At 44.1% G+C, this 25,348-nt stretch overlaps 1 protein-coding gene across 8 annotated transcripts in view; it reads left to right on the plus strand.

Moving 5' to 3' along the window:
* The window catches only part of LOC116941870 (lactadherin-like), a 170,856-nt gene that overhangs the window by 65,595 nt on the left and 79,913 nt on the right, over positions 1–25,348 (plus strand). For 4 of the 8 annotated variants that reach the window (XM_076066716.1, XM_076066715.1, XM_076066717.1 and 1 more), the window contains exon 2: positions 10,994–11,208. The exons of 2 other annotated variants lie outside the window; for them this stretch is intronic. The gene's annotated coding sequence lies outside the window, so the exon portion shown is untranslated. The remainder of the gene's footprint in view (positions 1–10,993; positions 11,209–25,348) is intronic. 2 more of the 8 variants (XM_076066719.1, XM_076066721.1) reach the window with 1 other exon arrangement.

Below are 25,348 nucleotides of genomic sequence, written 5' to 3' on the forward strand. Positions count from 1 at the left end.
CGTCGCCTGGTGTTGGTGGCCACGAGGGGGGAATGTGATGTTGTCACACACACACAAGTACTGTATAATCATTTAAAATGCTGCAGGGATTGATTATTACTATTGTATTCCAATACATGGTGTTTAAAAGTTTAAATATTAAGTCAGACTTTAACTTGGTGTCCAATTTGCCGATGTATTTGTATTAATTACGATTCTCAATTAAATGTCGTTTGTTCGATTCAAACGCTCTTTGGGGGAAAATGATGAAAGTCAATATTACCAGTCATGATCAATCCACTGCTGGATGTAGATGGTCGTGCAAAATGATAGCCTCTCTAAAATCGTTATCACACTCAAGCGCAAGAGAAATCTTTGCAACGTATTCATTATATATGTGTGTATGTGTGTTTTTATATATATGTGTGTGTATCTAATCTCCGAATGAATAGATTTAGGACGCGGTAAATTATATGATGAATACCACGTTACGTCTATTACATTTTAAGTGGATTTGTTTTAATAATGATTTGAAGTTTTCGTTACTGCAGGAATCCATACTCTTTGGTTCTTTCGGTAAAGTCACGTGGGAAAGCACGGACGCTTGTGTTGCGCCCGAAACGTCGTGATTTATTTTATTTTATACCTACGTTTTTCTTCTCTCTAACTGGGGAAAATCTTCTTCATGTGATTACGTTTCACGGACACGAGGCCTTAACAATGAATCGATATAAGTGGTAATAGGTAGACGAAACGTACGCACGGATATGTAAAGACACAAACGAATGTGCGTATTAACAATGATACAAACGAATATATACATAGCACAAACGAATAGATGTAGATTTCGATAGACGAAGAGACAGACACATAGATAGTCGTATGTAGATCTAAATATACGAATAGATGCATAACGTGCAAACGAATAGATTGTAATATGGACAGAGCAAGAGACGCACTAATATAAGCATATACAGAGATACGCGTACATACATGCGGATAGGTAACGTTCATCAATACTAAAACGAATATATGCGTAAACGCGCGCATATATCATTACGAATGTATACTTAGACTCAATAATACATAGTCCAACTGTGATCATAATTATTCACTTTGTGGGGCTGCTGCGTTGGCAATGGTGCAGAAGTACACCCGACATCAAACTCTACGAATTCGTTCACAACACTGCGGTAAATGGAACGAGATGTATAATAGATAACGTTCCGGGCAAACGAGCCTTCGTCATATTGCTATCCAGTCGTGTGAATGTTTATTTATCTATCCATTCGTCTGAGCCATTAATAAGGGTCGTTGCCCGAAACGTTGTCTGTATATGTTATTTTTAAGGTGGTGTTTTTGACAAATGGCGTTGAGGAGTTAAACTCTGTAAATAGGTGCATGAAATAATAACGCACACACAGACGAATAGATCACCTATTTAGGACTCTATATAAAACCTACATTTTTATCACTTTATAGAGAAACGGACACACCGACTCAAAGTTAGATATGCTGATCGATAAATAAATAAGTTAGATATGCTGATCGATAAATAAATAAATATACAGCCGGGAAAAAACACGTCAAACCTGCAGAGACGCGAAAGGAGAGATCGCTAAGCAAGAAACGCGAATAGATATAACGCAGAATAGTCAATGCAGTAGTGGCACTAATGGAGATGACTCTACAGATCAATAAACACAACAACAACAACAACCGACAATCGTCACTAAGTGGCGGTGACGTCACCGCGACGCTTGTGCCAGGCCATGTGCACCTCGAGACCACATACATATACATATATAGACAAACGGAAACACCGTTAAATAGATTAATACGACAAACGAATATCGACTTATATACTGAACAGTCGACAGGAATTTTGATTAAACATGTAATGATATAACCAGACATGCCGACTAATAATAGATAGGCAGCTAGACATATATATATACTTGTATAAGTGTATGCATGTAGATTAACAGACAACAAGATAGCCAATAGATCAATTAACAAACAGGCAATTCGATAGCTACAATATATACTGTATATGACTAAATATATGAATAAATATACAGACACGTATCTAAATAGGTGGACTGATGGATATGGAGGTATACAGATGCACAAGCAGGCTATGACTGTATTGAGTTGGGTAAGTAAATAAATAGGCAGACAACACAACGAGATCGATTTATAGAACGGAAGATGTTATATATAGATATATATATAGACAAATCGATAGATAGTAGATAGGCACACGAATAGACCGATAGATAGGCAGCGAATAGACACGCAGATCGATAGATAGGCAGCGAATAGACACACAGATCGATAGATAGGCAGCGAATAGAGGCAAGATCGATTGATCGGCAGACGAATAGATACATAGACCGATAGATAGGCACACGAATAGACACACAGATCGATAGATAGGCACACGAATAGACACAGATCAATAGATAGGCAGCGAATAGACGCAAGATCGATTGATCGGCAGACGAATAGATACATAGATCGATAGATAGGCACACGAATAGACACACAGACCGATTGATCGGCAGACGAATAGACACACAGATCGATAGATAGGCAGCGAATAGACGCAAGATCGATAGATAGGCAGACGAATAGACACACAGATCGATAGATAGGCAGACAAATAGACACACAGATCGATAGATAGGCAGACGAATGAACACATAGATCGATACATAGGCAGACAAATAGACACACAGACCGATTGATCGGCAGACGAATAGACACAAGATCGATAGATAGGCAGACGAATAGACACAGATCGATAGATAGGCAGACGAATAGACACAGATCGATAGATAGGCAGACGAATAAACACACAGACCGATAGATAGGCAAACGAATAATAGACCAACAGATCGGTGGTAGACTGGCACGCGAATGGACTTGCCGTAACACTGGGGAGTCTATTCACGATGGGACTGGCCAACGAGAAAGGGGCTCAGCTTGCAAGAGAGATCCCGGACAAACTGGGCGAGCAGAGTAAGATGAATAGTAATGCCTTCGATAGTAATGCATTATAAGTTTATTTTGTATGGAATTTGCTTTCATTATTCGTGTGATTTAGTCTATTAACTATGTTTTTTTTTATCTGTACAGCACTTTGAATGGCATCCTTTGCACGAAATATTGCAATAGAAATAAAAAACTTGATTGACTAATTCCCTCTACTTAAGGTTTGTATATATATCTGCGGTTGTGTGTTTCCTCTCTCTCTCTCTTAAATGTAGCTCTTCTGTAGCTGATGATGATTGCTTGTGTCGCAATCGAAACGTCGTATGCTATTATATAATTTTATTTTTTATTATTTCTACGTGACTTTACCCCAAAAAAAACCAAAGAGTTGATTGACTTGATTGATTGAGGCGTGAGAAGAGGGTGAGAGCCACCGTCGTTGAATAGTAAAAAAAAATTGACCCTTTTTTTTGCCAGTATCAAAGTATGAAAAAATAACAAAAGGTTTTACCCTTCATGGCAATACAACTGGGGTTGTGTTACGATGTTCAAACACCAAATAGGAACCTTTTTACAAGGAATCAAGTTGGCATTAACCACACACGGTACTCGTTGTAAACATGGAACCAAACATGCTCTGATAATTAATATATTCATCGTCAATGAGAACTTGATTCCTTGCAAAATGTTTCTATTTGGTGTTTGAACATCTTAAAACACCCTCTGTTGTATTGGCAGAAAGGTTAAAACCTATTCTTGTTTTTTTTCATTCGTTGATTAGTCTATACTGACGGTATATTCTGGATGGAGGCTTTCATTCAGCAGTGGGATTCAACTGTTTAAAACTGGTTTTATTTTACAACTTAAGCGGTGTGAATAGTCGACAAGTCATTGTTGTTGTTGTTGTTTCTAAAACACGTGCAATAACAAACAGAAGAACAATGAACCCCCGTATAGCCGTTAACAGACTGTTGGGGAAAGTGCTGTTAGCGAGCACCGATGAAGCCCCGGCACGGAAACACGAGGGGGTGGGGGGACTAGCACCACGCCTGACGATGTTTACACACTGCACTAGCTACTGTATTCATTTGAGGCTGAGTCGACCTAGGGGAGGCCCGGGACCGGTTGAGATAATCGTCACTGGTATTGGTCGTGAGCTGGAATCGAACCACTAGACTACCGCTCCCCACTAACAATAACACGCACACACACGCGTGTCCCAGACAGCATGATAATCATTAATTAGATAATTACACAAATTTAATGTTATTTAAATGCTCCTTGTGGTTAATCGTACATTTGTTATTTATTTTAAATTGTACCGTTCTTCAATCCCGTATAGGTAATTGTTTGTTGTTGTTAGACCGATAAGTTGAGACATTTTTACGTTTCCTGGGTGAGAAGTGATGGTTCCTAGCTCTGTCCCTGACCCAGCCTGTCTCAACAACTCAATAAACACAATTATACATCCATTATTAATTTAGGTATCTAAAATCAATTAACATTAATATTTCAAAACATGAAAAAAACCTTAAAATTATTGGATAACAATTGAAATGATATAATGTAAAGAGTAATTAGAATTAAGTTCTGAAATTCCAATCAATATCTAACAGCATAAAATCAGCTCGTGCAATCAATATTTAAAACCATTTACAAATCAAAATCTGACAATAATTACAATAAACATAGAAAATAAATCACAATACATGCACACAATTACAATCGTCTGTAATAAATGGCAATGCATGCTTATAATAAAGAATTAAAATAACAATTGCAGTCTTTATATGCAACGTAATGCAATCGGTTTTCAGTGAGTAATTAAAACGCTATCCTTAATCAAACATTCTAATCGAGACTTCCATGAAATCCGATGTTAATGGGTTGTGAAGGCTTAATATTTGTAACCTTATAACCAACATGTTTAATCTTCGATAACCTAACAAACTCGTAATTATTTATTCGCAATTTTGTAACAAAAAAAATAGTCAATCCGATGCGTTCCCAGGTCACGTGAGCTGCGCTTTACCTCCACATTGTCCAAATTACAAGAGGCATTTTATTCTTCCCCTGTACTATTTTGTAATTAAAAACAAAACTTTCGTTGGGGGGGTGGGTGGGGGGTGCGTCTTATAATCCGATACAAAAAAAACAACCACGGTCTCTCTGGCCTCTGTCTCTGTGCTGTAAAGAAGGTACATTGCTCGAAACGTCGCCGATTATATACGTATTCTTCATAGGGCTGTAACAAAGTGTTATTGATTAATGTGCTGAGTACCTGGTCCGTTGTGTAAACATCGCCACTGGGAAGACAAAGGCGGTAAGGCGTGGTGCTGTCCAACCCCCACCCCCTTGTGTACCGCTTCGGCCATTCATAGCATGCTGCTCGCGAACAGCACTTGCCCCCAACAGTATGTGAAGGCTACACGGGGGGCCTTTGTCTTGGCGTGGCCAGAATTTGTAAAACTTTATTGGCACCGTCTTTTACTTTCCGGAGCGTCTTATAGTCGGAGGAATACGATAACGTGGACTGTATCTTGACTTTACTCGCGAAATAAACTGCATGTGTAATGTTAAAGGTCTGTGTTTTATCAACATTCTTGAACGTACATTTACAGCTCCCCCCCCGCCTCCCCCTAATGGGGACGTCGTTTGACCATAATTCACCAGATTTCTCAAGACAGTTCAAGTTCTGAACGTATAACACCTTCACGCGTACACACATACAAGCATCAAAGACAGAGATCTCCCGTATAGCCTGAACAGACTGTTGGAGGCAAGTGCTAATAGCGAGCAGCACCTATGAAGGCTGGCACGGCACACGAAGGGGTGGGGTGGCCAACACCACGCACCGGCCGCCTTTGTCTCCCCAGTGGCGATGTTTACATATCGCACCGGGTACTCATTTGAGTCTGAGTCGACCTAGGCGAGGCCCAGCACCGGTTCAGATAATCGTCACTGGTGTTGGCCGTGAGCAGGAATCGAACTCCGGTCGCCAGGTTCATAGCGCATCACGGCTAACCGCTCCACGACTGCTCCCCCAATCATATATACATGCACATAAAAAAGTATCCTCATGTAGCCATTCACACGGACGGGGCAAGTTGGCAAGCGTCTATTCAGGCCGGGACCACATACGTTTTAAAGATGTAGACCAGGATCACACCCGGGCTGATGTAGTGTGCGCCTCGGTGGTGAGATGTTAGCTACCTCGCCTGGTATGCAGGAGGTCGTGGGTTCGACCCCGACACTGAAGCCTGCTGCTGTATATTTGGAGTTTGCGTGTCTCTCTCTCTCATCATCATCACGGTGGCTATGAGATGTTAGCTACCTCGCCTGGTATGCAGGAGGTCGTGGGTTCGACCCCGACACTGAAGCCTGCTGCTGCTGCACTATATTTGGAGTTTGCGTCTCTTTCGCATTGGTCGCGTGGATTTTTGCCAGGGTCCTCCGGTGATTTCCTCCACATTGAGATTCAACAACATGCGTTTGCAATATTTGGCTGATATTCATTCCCGCGTGATGAGGTCGATTCTGCAACAACAACACCAACAACAACAACAACAAAAACGAGCTACATAGCTCAGTGGGCCTCGTCTAGTAAAACTAAATTTTAAAAATTCAAACAAAATTTAAGAAATAGTTTGTACACCAGACACCACACCAAGCACTCGTTTGAGACCGAGGCGACCGATTGGACGCCCCGAAACCGGCTCAAATAATCGCCACCGATGTTTGTCTCGGCTGGGAGTCGAACTCACGTGGCCGGGTAGCATAACAGCGCATTGCGCTAACCATCGCCCCACCGCTCCACACGCCATACAACACCGTTCTGTATCGATAAGCACACCGTGCATGAGTTATTGGGGTGGCAATGTCCGTGCTGATGAAGTTACGTGAGCAAAAAAAAAAGCTGTTTGATCTGGCTCGATAAGCCACAGCCAAGGTGATTTAAAAAGCAATTAACGCTCAGCGTCACCCGCAACGTCCGTTCACCGCACGTGACGAACCTTAATTAATGAACTCACTCACGCACGTCGTAGAGCACCGCACGTACACGACGGAGGCGCTTTCGTACGCAGCACGTGGCATGCTGCCACGGCGGTTGTGATTGGTGAGCTAGCACACCCTCTTCTTTGTGCCCCTCGCAATCCAATCGGTTGACCCGGTGCTTTGCGATCACCCGTCGCGGCATCCTGCAACAACGAGCAGTTGTTGCTTTTGTTGTTGTTGTTGTTTACATTTTGTTTAAATCCCCGCACCTCCACCTTTTCGCCGCCCCGCACCACGCTCACAAATGTAACACACACACGGGCGGGCGGGCGGGCAGGTCGCGCGCGGTTGTGTAAAGTGTGGGTAACTGCCACCCCTTCCAAGACGTCTAGAGACACGGGGAGGGGGGGGCTTTGCTTGAGTGGACGCCCCTTCCACCAGCAGTAGGCGTGAGCAAGCACTTGCAGGGCCACGCCTTTAACTTGTTTTCTTTTCTTTCACTGACACCCAGGGAGAACGTTGACTCACAGGCCACGGCACCTCGCGCGCTACCTCCAAAGGTACCGCCGGGCGTGATGATTGGTTCTCGTTACCACGAGTCACGCTCAATCCACCGCTGGATGAAGCTAATGACGATCATGCTCAATGATTATAAAATTAAGTCGTAGCATGCTGCCTTCCTTTGTCGACCACGGGAAGAGATTCGTCTAGGTGTAACATTGAACAATCATCAGAGCTGTCACGAACCAACGCTGGAAAAAAAATTGCATAGACATGAAGGCATTCATAATTTACATTTATAATTATTGTGATTTTAAATAGCATTTGCAACAATGGGTCAGCTATATGCACCGAGATTAAACGAAGGAGAACAAAATATGGAGATATTATTTACTATATATCAGAAGGGGAGTCATTCAAGGGAGGAGACGCGATTTCGCTAAAATTGTTGCCGACAACATTTGAACGCATTGTCTGAACATTCGATTGGAGAAAGAGGCACGAACATTAATGTAAAGCAATATTATCTCAGGTTTGCTCATGACATTTGTAGCCATTGCAACCAATAAGTAGGGGATATTGTTGCGTAGACTGTATGAATGTTATGCTAAAGAGAATAATGCACGAGAAATGCTGCATGGCTATTACAATTATCTGCATTCAACCCATGGACCAAATCAGCTGAATATTGATATATATATATGAATATGCATTGATATGAGCGGTTATTGTTCAGAGTTATTGATACTTAATTTAACCGTATACAAAATAATGATTAAAATATGTGGGTCAATATATATTATATTCGCTGACTAAGAAATAGCGTAATTCAAGCAAGATATGCATTATGTATCTAAATATAATTTCAGAAATGTGTTGGTGCTAATTTTTATTGATACAGTATAAAATATAAACACACACATATTGATGATAATAATGATGTGCATGCTTTGCCCCAAGAGTCTGTAAATCCATATGGGTGATCTTTATATTTATATGAGTGTACGGTATATTAGTGTATAATGACTCAATGCATTGATCATACAATTGTAACTACAGAACCTATAGGATGTTACGTATTTAATTTATGTAAAATCTATGAAAAATAGATGTATATCCAGCAAACACATTTACAATATATGGGCACTACACAAACCCAAACTTATAGCTTGTGTTCACATTTATGAATATATATATCAATGTATTATTAGTTTGGAGAATTAACCATTCAAGAAAGTGCACGTCTATGTACATATGCGTATCGTGTACCTATAGATTAAGTACGTACGCCTGCACAATACGGACACAATGTGTTGTGATGTTGCTGCTACAATTAACAAGAAACTCAACACATTCTCTCAATTAAACTGTGGTCCTAAAAGGCTTAACATATATATATACAATAGGCGACTTTTCGGGTTGTATCCCTTCTAAATAAATATGTTAAATACTCTTTGTACGTTACGTCTGTGTGTTACACATATGCTAATGTACTTTCTCATGCGTATTGAACAATAGTTATTATGTTGATCTCACATTTAATATGTACAAGAATACTTTAATAAAACACAATACGCCGAATATATACTTTTACCGTATAATGCATTATAAAGATTATGTACATACGACATTACGGTTATCGGTGAGAAATACAATGCATACGTTGCACACACGATGTATGCTGTGTACAAATTAGAGGTTTTAATAATATTTTTTTTTAATCTAAATTGCTGAGCGCTATCCCGAAGGCCCGAAATGCCACGTGACCGAGAAGAGACAACACCCACTGAAGGTGCAACAGATCACAGCCCACGTGCGTTTACCCAATCGAGCGAGGTTATACGAACTCACAGGCTTGTATAGATTGAATAAATACATAATCTATACAACATGTAATAATAACTATAATAGGCATACACCGTATACAAATGTAAATATAATACGAGACGTTTTAGCCAAATATTTACATTATATTTAGGCATTGAAAGGGTTAATTAATTTGGCCTATGATTAAACCATATATGTATATATGTAAATATACCCTCTTTTATCGCATTATTATTATAGTGAATAGTGCTGCCCGATAGTTAAGCCTATACCGAATATGGAACGTTTCTATATAAAATCTATACATGTCAATATATACGTGTGTGTTAATATATATACCAACAGGCAATGGAACTTCTTCATAGCAGAGAGGTGATCTTTTCTTTATTGAGGAAGGGTCATTTCCCGAAACGTCCACCGTTATATATACTCACATATATACACTTATATAACTTTCATTTTCTCTTTGTTTAACGGCAGTGTTATTGACGAACGCGGTCGAGGTGCGTAATGTTTGTGCAACCGCTGGCGATGCAAACCTCGCCCACGTGTTGCGCGCGAGTTGCATCAACCACGCGCACGTTGGGCAACTGCATCGCTGTCAACCCCTATACCTTAGTACAGACCAACTCAGATCTTATTGGTCACCCCGTGCCCCTTATAAATTCTCAACGTTCATCCTACAAAGTCCCATCACAAGGGAGAAACACAAACAAATAGACAACTACTGTTTTGCCCGTATTGAAACGGCTGTACGACGTATGGACCTGAAAACTACATTTTCCTGTACAAAAATACGGGTAAAAAGTATGGGTTGACAGGTATGCAACTGTCGTATGCAACTTACCGTGGATGTAAACATCGCGGGTTGCTGTGGTAATTGCGGCCACTAATTGGGGTAAAAAAAAATCGACTTTTACTTCCAACCTGAACAATCCCAACGTGGTGGTGTGTGAGTAAATGTACTACGAACCCGGTGACCAGAGTTCGATTCCCGCTCAGGGCCCACGCCAGTGATGATTTATCTGGAGACAGTCCTGGGCCTTCCCTAGGTCAACTTAGCCCCAAATGAGTACCTGGTGCGGTGTGTCAACATCGCTGCTAGGTGGGACAAAGGCGACCAGGCGTGCCGGCCTTCGTAGGTGCTACTCACTCACTGCACTTGCCCCAACAGTCTGTTAAGGCTATACGGAGGATCTTTGTCTAGTACAATACATGAATAGGCAGTGGTGGCTACGCACGTGGCCTGGAATCCAGCACGCACTGTGGAGGCCGCGTGGGTTTACGGATCATCGCACGAATGTTACCCACACTAACATTTCAAGCATTTTGTGGCACCTCTCTTCCCGCCAGCAGCATGCATCGCGTTCATATAAATGCGTCGTAAAACCCATCTCCATCCGGCGCAACCAATCAGCAAGGTGTGTGTGTGTGTGTGTCAAGTTGTGAACAATGCGTGGTTAGATGAGTTACTGCTTCAGCACGCCAGCGTGTGCGTTTGGGAGCGCAAACCCTGCACAGCATTTCCAAAATGGGTAATTTTGAGGGCTCGCTGGTGATCACAACAACGGCCATCATTGGGAGATTGTCAGAATTATTATTATTCATTAAAATGGTCGCGAAGGGGGCTGGCTTAGGCGTCACATCGCTTGTGTTTTACTCACCACGGCTGGTTCTCATTGTCTTTTCGCAGGGGTGCCTTGAGCGCTCTGAACAAACCTCGGATGGGATCCGTTGCCACGAGTCGACGAGTCCACCCGAGTCCCTTCTCGAGACCGACTGGAGAAGTTTGTGGCTACGCCCCGGGCTTTACCAATTTCTCACAGCTCGAAATTTTGTTTTCGTCTCCAGAAACGCTGCTAGACTGGATTGGAATCGGGCGTAAGGCACTACCGCTAGAATACCAAGGTATGCCTCTTCATAATGGTCCTATATGATTGTATTCCTATAATCCTATAAACGTGTTAATTAAAAATATGAGGACAGTGTAAGGCGAAGTGGATGTTGCTGTGAGCTAAAATCATTCATGGAACAACCTTTGCGGACTATCCAGGGCTGCAGTTAAAGTACTGAACACGCCAGGCATATTACCAAAGATTCATTTAAAAACATCTTAGGGCAGTGCTAAGGCGTCTATGCTCTCCCTCGCTTTTTCCAACCCGCAACTAACCAGAGTGGGGAAGTATGGTCAAATAGCCCTAACCACGACCCCGCAAATTGTAGGAAGGCCCTAAACCAGCAGTGGATTGGCAACACAGGTGAACACGCGAATTTATCAATTTAACTACATCTTAAACCCCAGAGTCACCTGGGGTACCACGGTGGCGAGATGTTAACTACTTTGCCTGGTATACAGGATGTCGTGGGTTCGATCCCGACCCTGACGTCTGTATGTTCTCCCCATTTGTCGCGTGGATTTTTCTCCGGGTCCTCCGGTTCTTTGTTCCAAATTTAGAATCAACACGCGTTCAGAGTACTTGAATGCTATACATTAGCACGTGGCTACAGCCACTTCGCTGATCCATCATTTGTGACCAGGTCGCTTCTGAAAAAGAGCTATGTAAAGTCACGTAGGTAGAAATAAAATAAAATAATCATTTCATTTATTATTTCATTTCTACCTACGTGACTTTACCGAAAGAACCAAAGAGGATGGATTCCTGCAGTTACGAAAGCTTCAAATCAAGATTAAGAGCTATGTAGCTCAGTGGGTCTTTACCTGGTGAAGTAACAAATGACATAGTTTCATTTTTGAAGATCTGGTCATGGTTACGGGATAGATTTAATGAAAGTAGGAATTGCCACCTGATAACTAAATTGAACTTATTCAGCCTGTCCCATCCCCCCCCCCCCCTTAAAAACGCCAGTAACAAACAGCACTTTTAAAGTTATAATATATGAGTGTAACACGTTTATTGACTTGAGCACGGGTTGTAAGAGACTACAGCAAAATGAAACGACGGCATGGTTACTTGTCGTGGGAAACTCTACGATCTTTTATTACTCAAATATACTCTAACGTTACCTCCGTTTTCAATATTCGTAATCGTGTCTCTGTAGCTTAACCAAGGGCCTCCATAGAGCCCAACGTGTTCGCATAACGACCATTCCCCCTGTTAACGACTGGCTGTTGTAGGTACAGTAACTATTAATTCATGCATTGATTAACCGTGTTTCTTTTCACATTATTTGTTTACAATGTTGTTAGTATTTTTACGTACTAATGTCCTTTAATTAAATATTGTAACTTAAGTTTTTTGGGTGAAAAAGGGTAACTTTTGATGCTGTCGGAACGAATTAAGCCTTGAACATGTATTTCCTATATTCGCTTAAAGACCAAATCACTTTTACGATCGGTTTCGTGGAACCAATCACCACCGTTAAGAGGGGTTCTACTGGAATTCACGTTTTTTTGTATTTATATGATATACATATTTTTATATTAAAAACCTATACTAATAATAATTTAGATGTCTTAAAATATATAATAAACATATTTATACATCGTATATTTTTGATACCACTTTATATATTGTGACATGAAGAAGGACCATTGCCCATAACGTCGTATATGATGTACAATTAATTCCAAAAAAACACATTTTACCCTCGCATAAGATAACAAAAAAGGGGCATTGCCCAAACATCGCCGATATATGTAGCAGTAATCGACGCTACGGCCAATGTCGTTTTTTACATTTATCATGAACTTAGCGGAGTCACAAGTCATTCGCTTAGTACATAATAAGTGGATAAGTCGATATTCATACTGAAATCATAAATACAAATCATAGCAGTACCTTACAACTAAATGTCAACCCATCTGCGAGATGAAGGCCGACAGTGATGACGATATCACTTTTTTGTCTTTATTGATCGTTCAGATTTTGCAAAAAAACGTGCTTCACCTGTTCCTTTGACCAGCAAACAGCTGTTAACAACAACACGACGTTTCGGGAAACGGTCCTTCTTCAAATAGAACGGAGCAATTAAGCAGGACTGTTGCCTAAAACGTTGACTAGTGTATGAAGTAGTTGCCCAATGTGTTGAGTTTTATTTGCGCTTGGTGCACAGTATCACCAAAACAAAAGTAGCATTTTCAAATTGTGAATGTGCAATAGTAATAATAAACTTGGAATGTATCCTGAATTACTGGGGCTGCATGTGTAAGCTGGCCTAATTGAAAGCTGATATTTTTTACGGATGGTTTGTAGGTTTGTATGGCTTATATATTATTTTGGTACATCTCGTTAAAAAGGAAATGAAAGACTCGGCGTTTCAGTTAACTGGCCTCTCTCAGGAAATCGTTTTTAATGTTAATGTTACGGTAGACTACGAATGTTTTTTTTAACGTTACAATGCTAAAGAAATCAAATATCCGAATTGTGAACGTATATACGTAAATACACTCATATACATACAATAAAATACTCATACATACACACACATATACACCTAAAACATGCACAGACAAATACATACACACTCATATACAGTACATACACACATACACACTCATATACACACTCATATATATATACACACTCATATATATACACACTCATATACATGCACAATCATATACATGCACAATCATATACATACACACTCATATACATACACACTCATATACATACACACTCAATCCGCGACCACCACCCATCCTTGCAGCACCTCACGGCTCTCCGAACCTCCGAGCAAAGGCTGCGGTAAGCCTCCTCATTCTCTGACGTGGGATTCTGTAGCCGATGACAGTGGGCCTGTCGCTTTTTCTCAACCATCCCGAACACCTCCTCTGTCAGCCAGGGTCTCTGGAGAAGTCTGGACCGCGTACCCAAAGCAGCCATTGCAGCTGCATGAGTCACAGTCCTAAACCTCGCCCATTTACCCTCGACATCAGGAGGAGTGGGGGACGATGACAACCCCAGCCGCAAGCGATGATGAAATTCTCGCTTGTAACTTTCATCAGATAACTGAGACCAGACCACTTTAGGTTGGAATGGGGTCCTGGATGTACACCCACCACCGGAGTGGAAGAATGGTAGTCGATGGTCAGAGGGCAGATCAGCTCCACGGTAGGTCCTGGTGTCAAGGACATGGGCTCGCATCCGCTGGTCCGTCACTATGTAGTCCAGCAGATGTTCTTGCTTGGACCTGGCATGCATCCATGATGTTGTGTGGATGCGCTGATGCCGGAACAGCGTGTTGGTAATTACAAGCCCATGGGCTGCACAAACATCTAGCAGTCTCCTACCGTTGTTATTGAGCTGATCTGGCCCATGCCTTCCAATCACTCCAGACCAGGTGCCAGCATCATGACCAACTCGGGCATTGAAGTCACCCAACAAGATGACTCTATCCCGAGGGGCCACTTTAGCCAGCACCTGTGACAGGAGGTCATAGAAGGCATCTGACTCATCGGCTTTGCCTGCATCCCTCCACGGATGTTCGTCTTCGGTGGGGGCATAAGTAACCACTACCACCACTCCTCGCCTCCAGTTGATGGGAAGGCGAGCCCAAAGTAGCCTGGGGCTTACAGCTTCCCACACCTGACCGCCACGCTCCCACGCCCCCTTCATTATTTTGTTCAAAAGAAGAGCCACACCCTGTTGTTTGGCAGTCTGGTGCCCCGAGTAGAGGACTGTCCACCGCTCATGGTGGCAGGAGCCAGATCCGGTCCACCGGACCTCCTGAATGCCACACAGATCCAGGCGGTACTGGTCCAGCTCCCAACAGAGGAGTGGCAGCCTCTCCTCCGCAGTGAGCGTTCGAACATTCCACGTGGCCATCCGTAGTGGCTTTTCGTTGTTTATGGAGGAGCCCAGAGGGTAGAGATTCAATCTCCTGGCTCCGCCAATTGGGGTTTGGCCAGGAGACGTCATAGACGCCTGTCCCCCCGGGGTCTCCGGCACAAGCTTATTAGTTACATATTTCAGTCGTAGTTTAGTGGTAATTAATTGAAGGTGGAGGGGTTACCAACCCCTCGCACCCGTCCAGAGCCCCCGTTTAGCCACTGTGGTGGACACATATGCCATGAGGGGAGGAGCCAATCGGAATTGGACCTCCCCCCACAGCACTGTCCACGACAGAGTTGCCCGTCCAGCACCGCGAGGAGGTAGGGGGTTGTTTTGCCGGATGTATATACACACTCATATACATGCACATTCATATACATACACACTCATATACACACACTCATATACATGCACACTCATATACATACACACTCATATACATACACACTCATATACATGCACACTCATATACACGCACACTCATATACACACACTCATATACATGCACACTCATATACATACACACTCATATACATACACACTCATATACATACACACTCATATACATGCACACTCATATACATGCACACTCATATACACGCACACTAATATATACACTCATATACATACACACCCATATACATACACACTCATATACATGCACACTCATATACATCCACATTCATATACATACACACTCATATACATGCACACTCATATACATAGACACATATGCATGCACACTCAAATACATGCGCACTCATATACATGCACACTCATATACATGCACACTAATATAATACACACTAATGTACATACACACTCATATACATACACACTAATATACATGCACACTCATATACATACACAATCATATACATGCATGCATCGCCAAAGACCCTCAACATGGCCTTTAACAGACTGTTGTGGCCACTGCAGAGCTGTTAGCGAGGACCTATTAAGGCCGGAAACGACGCAAGGCGGCCTTTGTCTCCCGAGTGGGGATGTTTACACACCGCACCAGGTTCTGAGCACCTGGTGGGGTGAACTGGTTCGGATAATCGTCACCGATGTTGACCGGGAGCAGGAATCAAAGTCGGGCCGCCGGGATCGTAGTATCATGCGCTAACCCCTGCACAATCGCTCCCCCACACACACACACATATGTATATACACACAAAGGTAACTTCCATCGTACACAAATACACAATACAAAGATCCCCCGTGTAGCCTTAACATACTTTTAAAGCAAGTGCTGTTGGCGAGCACCTATGAAGGCTGGCACGGCACACGAGGGCGTGAGTGGCCAGAACCACGCCCGGCCGCCTTTGTCTCCCTTGGATAGATGTTTACACACCGTATCAGGCTGAGAAACTTTGTTGGAATATATATGTGGATATGTACACATACACTATGTTATATACGCTTTTAAAATATTATAAATAATATCAGGGTGGTGCTTTTAGTTTATCGTGTTTAAAAGTGTTTCTCTGTTCTTGTTCATTTCTCGATATGCGTATAAAATAATAAATAGTCTTAAATAAATTTTGATTTAAAGCTTTCGTAGCTTCAGGGCTTAATATTCTTGGTTCTTTCGGTAAAGTCACCACGTAGAAGGGAAACAATAAAACAATTAAAATATGAAACAATAAATAATTCGCGCAATGCTATTTGCTTAAGGTATTGTTATCTTGATGCACTAATGCCAATATACGGTATCGTAAAGTACTATAATATAGACTTTCCGAATTCCTATTAGGAGTAACAACCGTCTCATCATTTTAAAATGTACGAATTGTTTTGAGCTGATTTTGAAACATTGGGTTATGTAGCCAGGACAGTGAGTCCGCATTGATTATGGGTTAGGCCACGTGGTCGTTGTAGATTTATCGCCAACGTTCATGACATGCACTGTGACGTGAAGAGACCACGTGGGCTAATTCAAAACGAAAACACGAGTCGTGTTTTAGAAGTGTCAACATAACACATTGTTACTACTCACTTGTCCGCGAGTGTAATGTTCCTATGTATGTACTGTATGTATGTTTGATTATCGCTTATGAATGTATGAATTGTTGTTCACGAATTATAATAAAGATATGCAGTATATGCTTTCAGTCCATTTGACCTCTTGGCTTTCCAAACCAATAATAATTATCAAGCAGTAGCATTTATTTATGGATCGATTTCGTCCTTATGGGTCTCATCATTAGAGTCGGGCTTGTTAAACAATTTTATTTTTTACCAGGTAAGGCCTACTGAGCTACATCGCTCATTTTCAGAAGCGACCTGGCCACAAATGATAGCTCAACGAAGTTGCTTATCGCGTGCAAATGTATAGCAGCCAAATACTCTGAACGCGTGATGTTTATTCTAAATATGGAGGGAAACACCGTAGGACCAGGAGAAAAATCCACTGCGACCACGGGGAGAACAACTCCAAATAAACTGCAGGCATCGTCAGGGTGGGGATTAAACCCACGACGTCCTGCACACCAGGCGAAGGAGTTAACATCTCGCCTCTGCAGCGCCCTAGATTAGCAGATGTTTCCTTCATGAAGTACAAGTGATATAATCACGCAATTAGGCCTACGTATACATGTAAATGCTCTCCGAAAGTCCCTTACGTTAAGAAGGGCCTAGATGGTACAATTAATTAAAACGAGGATACATTTAAATAGCTATTCTGCAAAATGTTGAAGTCTAAAAGTTGCACAGATAAAAAGAAAACGCAACACAGCCTCAACACACCGACCTAAAAGTATTCTCAGTTGAGAGTCATTTTACAAAGATAAAGATCTCCCGTATAGCCTTAACACACTGTTGGGACGAGTGCTGTTAGCGAGGAGCACCTATGAAGGCCGGCACGGCACACGAGGGGGTGGGTGGCCAGCACCACGCCCAGCCGCCTTTGTCTCCCCAGTGGCGATGTTTACACACCGCACCAGGTACTCACTTGAGGCTGAGTCGATCTAGAGGAGGCCCAGGAATGGTTCAGGTAATCGTCACCGGTGTTGGCCGTGAGCGGGAATCGAACTCGGGCCGCCGGACTTCGGAGTGCAGCGCAGCGCTCACCTTTTCCACGCAACTTTTTTTTAGTACAACCGTAAATGCAATTACAAGCTGAGTTGCGTGCTGACTAATGCGTTACTGTAATCGGATTACCCATAATCCCGTGTTATCACTGCGCCCCGTCGTGAGTGTGAAATCAGATTATCCAGTCTGCACCCGGCGGCTGATTGATTCTTAACAATTGTTTTCTTTAACGTATCGATTCGTAATCAATGAAAAGTGTAAAACTCGTAGTTGTCGGCAGATTGGGTTACTGGGCAATCAGAAGAAACCACCACGTAGTGTCTCACTGTCACGGTATAAAGACAAAGATCCTCCTGTAGCCTTAGCAGACCCCTGGGGCAAGTGCTGTTAGCGAGCAGCAGCTTTCATGATGGGGGTGGGTGGCCTGCACCACGCCCGGTGCAGGAACATTCACGGTGTACAGCACTGCGATCACTGCGAACACAATCGTGAATTATAGGTAACACAAATGAATGAGGCAGACACAACGCCCGGTGCCTCTCCTACACGATTGCTGGTACAGAGTTTACTTCTGATGCATTCCCAGATTGACGCGCGTACGGCTGATGGGATGTGTAAAAAAAAAAGTACTTTCGTGTTGAATATGGGGAGCCAAATATGGGTTTTGAGGCGTCACGCCTGCCTATTTGTGTTATTTACTGGCGAAACGTCGTACGCGAATTGTAAATGGTGTGGCTTTTTCTCTCCAACACAGCGGTGTGCTGTACTCGTAACGAATTAACACGCTTTGTTTACGTGACAAACATGACTAATTGGCTGTGTCGGGTGGTGGTGGGTTTAACGACACATTTATATTTACGCGATCTAACCCAAAAAAAACCTATTACGGATTATACAATGAACCTTATTCAGTATATATACACACACAAACGTATTAAAACAGTAATACGGCAACAGTGATCCTAACGGTATTTCGAGCAAATCAGACGACGTTCCTCATGAAGCATGCGGCTATCAAGATCTGACCCACATTACGTCCCAAAATTAACCTTGCCAACGTGAGCGTGCATACGTTTACACACCGTGTCAACCCATACGGTTTACCCCGTGTTCTTGTGCAGGGACATTGAGTTTTCAGGTCCATACGGCGGACAGCCGTTTCAACACATTTATATTGTCGATTTGTTTGTGTTTCTCCCACGTGATGGGACATTGCAGGATGAACGTCGAGATGTATAAGGGGCACGGGGTGACCAGTAAGGCCTGACTTGGTCTTTAATAAGGTAGGGCACTGATACGGGGTTGACAGGTGTGGTATAGTGAGGTGTATAGGATGAACGTTGAGATGTATACGGGGCACGGGGTGACCAGTAAGGCCTGACTTGGTCTGTAATAAGGTAGGGCACTGATACGGCGTTGACAGGTGTGCATTTACTGCATTGCTCTTGGTGATTGTTTGTCTTATTACAAAAAGAGTTTAAAAGGTGAATCGGCGTAAATCTCGAGGGTGACCCTGGCTTTATGAACGAAACCGATGAACCCCACATATATCTGTGTTTTGGGGCCCAAAATAATAAAAGTAGGTATTTGGATGATTATAGTTACATACTTGACTCACATTTGTGCCACATTTCGGCTTTCGAGCCCTTCTAGAGCCTCTGGAATTCCCATCGCTCACTGAATATTCTCGCCTTTCTAGCGCCTCTTTAAAATGTACATGACTCAACTCAAGCGTCCGATCACATCTCGAAAAGCAATATATTTTACTTCGCTCGCCTATCTTTCTTGGCCCGTCTAGAACATCGTTAGAATGTACAGGGTGCTTCAAAAACATAGTAATACTTCTGAGACTTTTCAACAATAGCACAAGAACTGTGCCCTCCGGGTTCTGGAGACCACCACCGAGAGAGAGAGAGGGACAAGGGCACGCTCACCATAACCCAGTGTTCTTCACGAATTTACAGACGGCGAAGGGGGGGTGTGTGGGCACTTTCGCCGATAAGACATCATCAGCGTGAGGGCCGCCACACCATTTGAAACCATTGGGGGTTTGACAGCAGCACGATAATGATGATGGGGGGGGGGGTGTTTTCACTTTTGTGCATCGTCGGGAGCCGCACTAAAGGGCGTCGGGGCCACATTAAGGGCCACCAGGGGCCACATTTTAAAGGGCGTCGGGGCCACATTAAGGGCCACCAGGGGCCACAGTAAGGGCCACCAGGGACCGCCAGTTGGCCCGGGGGTCTTGCAATGAAGAACAACAGCTATAACCCGCGATGATCCCTCCAGGTTCTGTACGAACTTTACGTCTGTCATTTTACCTGCACGTGCAAATGTTTTTTTGGCATTTTTTTTTATTCACGTTAATGTATTTATTTTGCTGTAACCAAGTTATTGCCCAATGGTTGTTCGCCTTTGGCCAAAATGAACACACACACAAGATTGGACACACGTGTCCGGACACACGTGTCCCATCACGGCGTGTCGCGGGGCTGTGTTCTAGACGACGCCCCGTGTCTCTCAATTCCACTCGCCATCGCGACGCCACCACACGTTCCACATCTTCGTGATGCTCGCTGCAATTTAAGCCGCTGCGCGTTGTCCGTACCTGATGGTTGGTAAACCAAGGACAGCTCTCCTGTGGTAGGTGAGGGATGGCCGAGGATTGGAGTTGAGAAACGTTGAACCAGACGTTGAGGTTTGGTGGCTTTGTGAATCGAGGACTGCAGGGGACTCGAAGTGAGCGGCTCTTCGAAGTGGGGAGCTGTTTTGAGAGTCGATTGCCTTGTTTCGGACAAGCCAGGCGTCCTGGAAAAACCTGATAACCCACAACGTCTGAATGCCCATCAAGTGGGCTGGTGTTGGCAGTCGGCAAAACAATGATGACGCTGTCGTGTCACGTGCTGCAATAAACACGTGTGGTTTATCAACTATTCCCAGGCTAATCCTCAAGTATTAACAGCAATAATGTGTTTTTTTCTAAAGTGACATATTAAATACATACAATGTTATACATACGTTGAACTTCGTTCGCACCGTACGTAGCCAGCCGTGCTACTCGGAGGTGTGGGGGAAAGTACAACAAACTAAACACAAAAAAACAGTTCTAAATAAATTAGTTTTAAAATCTAGATGACTTAAAAGTGCATAGCTCCCAGTGTCTTCCTCATATCGGAAGGAAGAGCGTTCCAGACGGCCGCAGGAGCGCATCTGGAGACGCGCGATGAAGTGACCGACGTTGTTCGATGGCCAGCCAAAATCCGCCGCTGTTGCGAGGATGACCGGGATCTCGTGATGGTCCATGCTGTTCGAGGAGATCAGCAAGGTGTTGTGGTTAATTTGTGGCAAGCACTTAAAACTAAGCACGTGTGCTTTATCGACTTTTCCCAGGCTACCTCAAGTATTGACTGTAATAAAATGAGTTTTCTAAATTGACAATGAAAAAATATATTTCAGTGCATGATATACGGAACGTGGCCTCGTCCAGAAGGTCCTCCTCCCTTACACTGCCGAGTGCCTGGCGGTGTTTGCATCCGGGTGCAGCGACACTCGGCTGCTCTGTTCCCTCTGCCCACGACGGAATATTTCTGCGGCCCGAGAACAAAAGTTATTGACCCGATGCTTGTCGATGCTTGTCGATGATGTTGGCCTTTTGCATTGTTGTTGTGCTGTTCGTCTTTTTTTTCGTTCTTTGGTCTACAGCTCCAACCAGACGAAGCCATAAAGGAGACTGTCTGTGTTGTAGGCCAATCCCTTTCAAGGGCAAACGCGTACATTATCAAAGTATATTCGTTTGCATGTTTTAGCATAAGGACTGTGTGTGTGGTTAATGCAGACTCGGTGCATTGTAATAGGTGTCTATTTGGTGTTTGAACATCTTAACACCTGTATTATTTTTGACCTTTGTTATCATCTGATGAAGTGTCTCCATTCACACGATTACCATTCTAGCGTCCCGCCCCTCAGTCCCGAGCCCTCCACAGAATAAGTTCTAAACATTCTCCCATCTCTCTGTCTCTCTTTATCTCCATGGGATTGCATGTCCCTCCGAAGTGAGGAGCGGTGGTGCAGCGGTTAGCGCTACGCTGCTGCTACGAACCCAGCCCACGCCAGAGTTCGTTTCCCGCTCACGGCCACCAACACCCAGTGAAGATTGTCTGAACCGGTCCTGGGCCTCCCCGACGTCGATTTAGCCTCAAATGAGTACCTTGTCCGGTGTGTAAACGTCGTCGCTAGGGAGACAAAGGCGGCCGGACTTTGTGCTGGCCAGCCAGCGCCTCGTGTGTCGTGCCGGGCTTTGTAGGTGCTGGCTAACAGCACTTGCCCCAAAAATGTGTTAAGGCTACACGGGGAGTCTTTGTCTTCATGCATCCTCAAACGCAGTCGTACCTACAAGTTTGGCATTATATTTCTAGACTAAACAGTGTAAATGAACTATATTGCATATATATGCTGCGTGATATTTGCTCAAATGTATCGCGAGGGGTAAAATGCAAGATTTCTGCAATCTATCCATCCTGCGTGTACAAAGAATAATGAGACATCCGTGTATCTGAAGGGATGTGTTTATCGACTGTTATTTACAACAGGGCTCATCGTGCCAGTCGTGAGTTCATTTTTGCAGCCTTTTTGTATTAAATATATGTATTCTTTGCTCTTTAAAAAAAAAAACTGAATCATAATAATTCTTCATTCTATTGCAAAATCAATATCAGTACGGTATAAGACAATTTCTGAGAAAGGCAATCGTGGTGTGATGCGGAACATCTCAATTAGTGACAACACCACGGTCACATTTTTATTATTTTTAGCTTCGTTATATAACACTTGTTAAAAAAAAAACACCTTGAGATTGTGTAACTGTAAATACCCCTAATATACAGGTTATAAGATGCACCTTTTTTCACCAGTTATTTTTTTTTAAGCAAAGGTTGGCGATGCGTCTTTTAGTCCGGGATATGTTCGTGCGACTACATTTGTTTTGGTAACTGTATTGACAGCGCAGACACGTCTGGAGTGCGTATTACTTTCTGAAACGTCTCATAATCCGGAGAATAGGGAATAGTTTATATTTTCTTAATATAATTCTAGCAGTTATGCCAGCGCAGAATGAGGCGTTTTGAATGGGCCGCGTGAGCAATGTCAGATGCCGACACATCATCAGATATTCTGAAATAACACTCTGGCCAGTGTCCACGAAGCCGTGCATCTAACAAGCTCGCGAATGAGGGACACGCACTGGAAGGACAATTGTCCCTCCAGGTAAGGCCCACTTTTTCTGAAGCGACCTGGCCACAAATGGTAGTACAGCGAAGTGGTCTATCATGCGGAAATGTACAAATACTCTAAACGCATGTTTCTAAAGGTGGAGGGAAAAACCGGAGGACCCGGAGAAAAATCCACAGGAAATCATTAATTCAATTCTAACACGGACGTTGGAGCATGAGTCATTTCTGCTTTTATATGTCGGTGAGTTTATCAAAAACGTTCTTGCCGAGGTTAAGAATCCAGCGAACGGCTGCCAAGAGTAAAGCCTCGTGAACATCTTGCCGGCGAATGACAGAAGCGGGCAAGCGGCCTTGCTACGTGGACCGTGGTTTGAAACTGCCGATTGCAGTCGAAGCTGTGGGATATTCTCAGTTGTCCCATCGCATCGGCCGTGCTATGGACGTTCTAGGTGCGGCCGAGGGAGGCCTACGGACCACTCACTGCTCGGTCGGGTAAACGGGGCGGTACTCATCTCCAGAGCCGTCCCGAGAGTAAACGGAGAATCGGGGCGACTGCCCCGGGCCCCGCGCTTTGGGGGGGGGGGACAACCGCTCTTCGACGTCACGGTGTCAGATGTTATATATTTCCGATTTCGTTTGAAGGCGTCGGGGGAGTCCCACGCGGTGTGGTATCAATTCCGCATTCCTATGGCAGTGACCAGACGCTCCATGTATATTATCCCACAGTGTTTTCATTGTATCGATATCACCTGGTACTGTGCTCATTTAAAGCTACTGACCGTGAGCCTGGAATCGGGCTCGGCGCGCTATTAAACCACCACACTACCGCATACCTGGCAGGCTCCCTGATCAGTGCCCTACCTGATTACAGACCAAATTCAGACCTGATTGGTCACCCCGTGCCCTTATCAATCTCAAGGTTCATCCTACAAAGTGCCATCACAAGGGATAAACACAAACAAATAGACACAAAAAAAACATGTTTTGTGCCCGTGTTGAAACGGCTGTACGCAATATGGACCTGAAAACCCGATTTAGATTTACAAGAATGCTGGGTCAACCGTATGGGTGGACAGGCGTGCTACACGCTCCACTAACCCTCTCTCCACACACACAGACACACTCGCCGACCGGATTATAAGACGCACCACTAAACCTTCGCTTTAAAATAGAGGTGGTGTAAAAAAAGAGTGCGACTTATAATCGAGAGAATAAGGCGTCTGGTGGCGTTATCTCTGTGTGTGTGTGATGGTGTGTGGATGGGGGAGCGGTAGCGTAGCGGTTAGCGCGCTGCGCTACGATTCCCGCTCACGGCCACCAATACCAGTGACGATTATCTGAACCGGTCCTGGGCCTTCACCCTAGGTCGACTCGGCATCAAAAAGTAGTACCCCGGTTACGGTGCGGAAAAATAATCGCCGCTCGGGAGACAAAGGCGGCCGGGCGTGGCGCTGGCCAACCCCCCCCCACCCACTCCTTCTCACTGGTGCTCGCTAACAGCACTTGCCCCACCAGTCTGTCGAGGCTATACGGGGGGTGGGGGTGGTCTTTGTCTTTGGTGTTTGGGTGTCAGCCCCCGTGGCTTCCCTCTGCAGCGAGACGCCTCCTCCCCTTGTCACAAAATGGTGGCTGGCGATGGAGGAGAGATGAAAATTCCCCCCCACGTCCCCCGTGTAGCCTGGGCCAGACCGCCGGGGCGAGCGCTGTCAGCGAGTGGCACCGACAAAGGCACACGAAAGGGAATGGGGGGGGAGGGGGGGGTGTGTGGCAGCACCACGCCCGGCCGCCTTTGTCTCCCTTAGCGGCGATGTCTGCCACACACCGCACCAGGTACTCCGTTTTGAGGCTGAGTCGACCTAGGGGAGGCCCCGGAACGGTTCAGATGACCCGTCACTGGTGTCGGCCGCGAGCGGGAATCGAACTTGGGTGGTCGGGTTCGTAGCGCAGCGTAGCGCTGCAGCGCTGCAGAGGAAGAGCCTCCACCAACCA

Source organism: Petromyzon marinus, chromosome 13 (genome assembly GCF_048934315.1).
Source record: "Petromyzon marinus isolate PM22_M1 ecotype Great Lakes invasive population chromosome 13, UKy_Petmar_22M1.pri1.0, whole genome shotgun sequence".
Taxonomy (NCBI): Eukaryota; Metazoa; Chordata; class Hyperoartia; order Petromyzontiformes; family Petromyzontidae; genus Petromyzon; species Petromyzon marinus.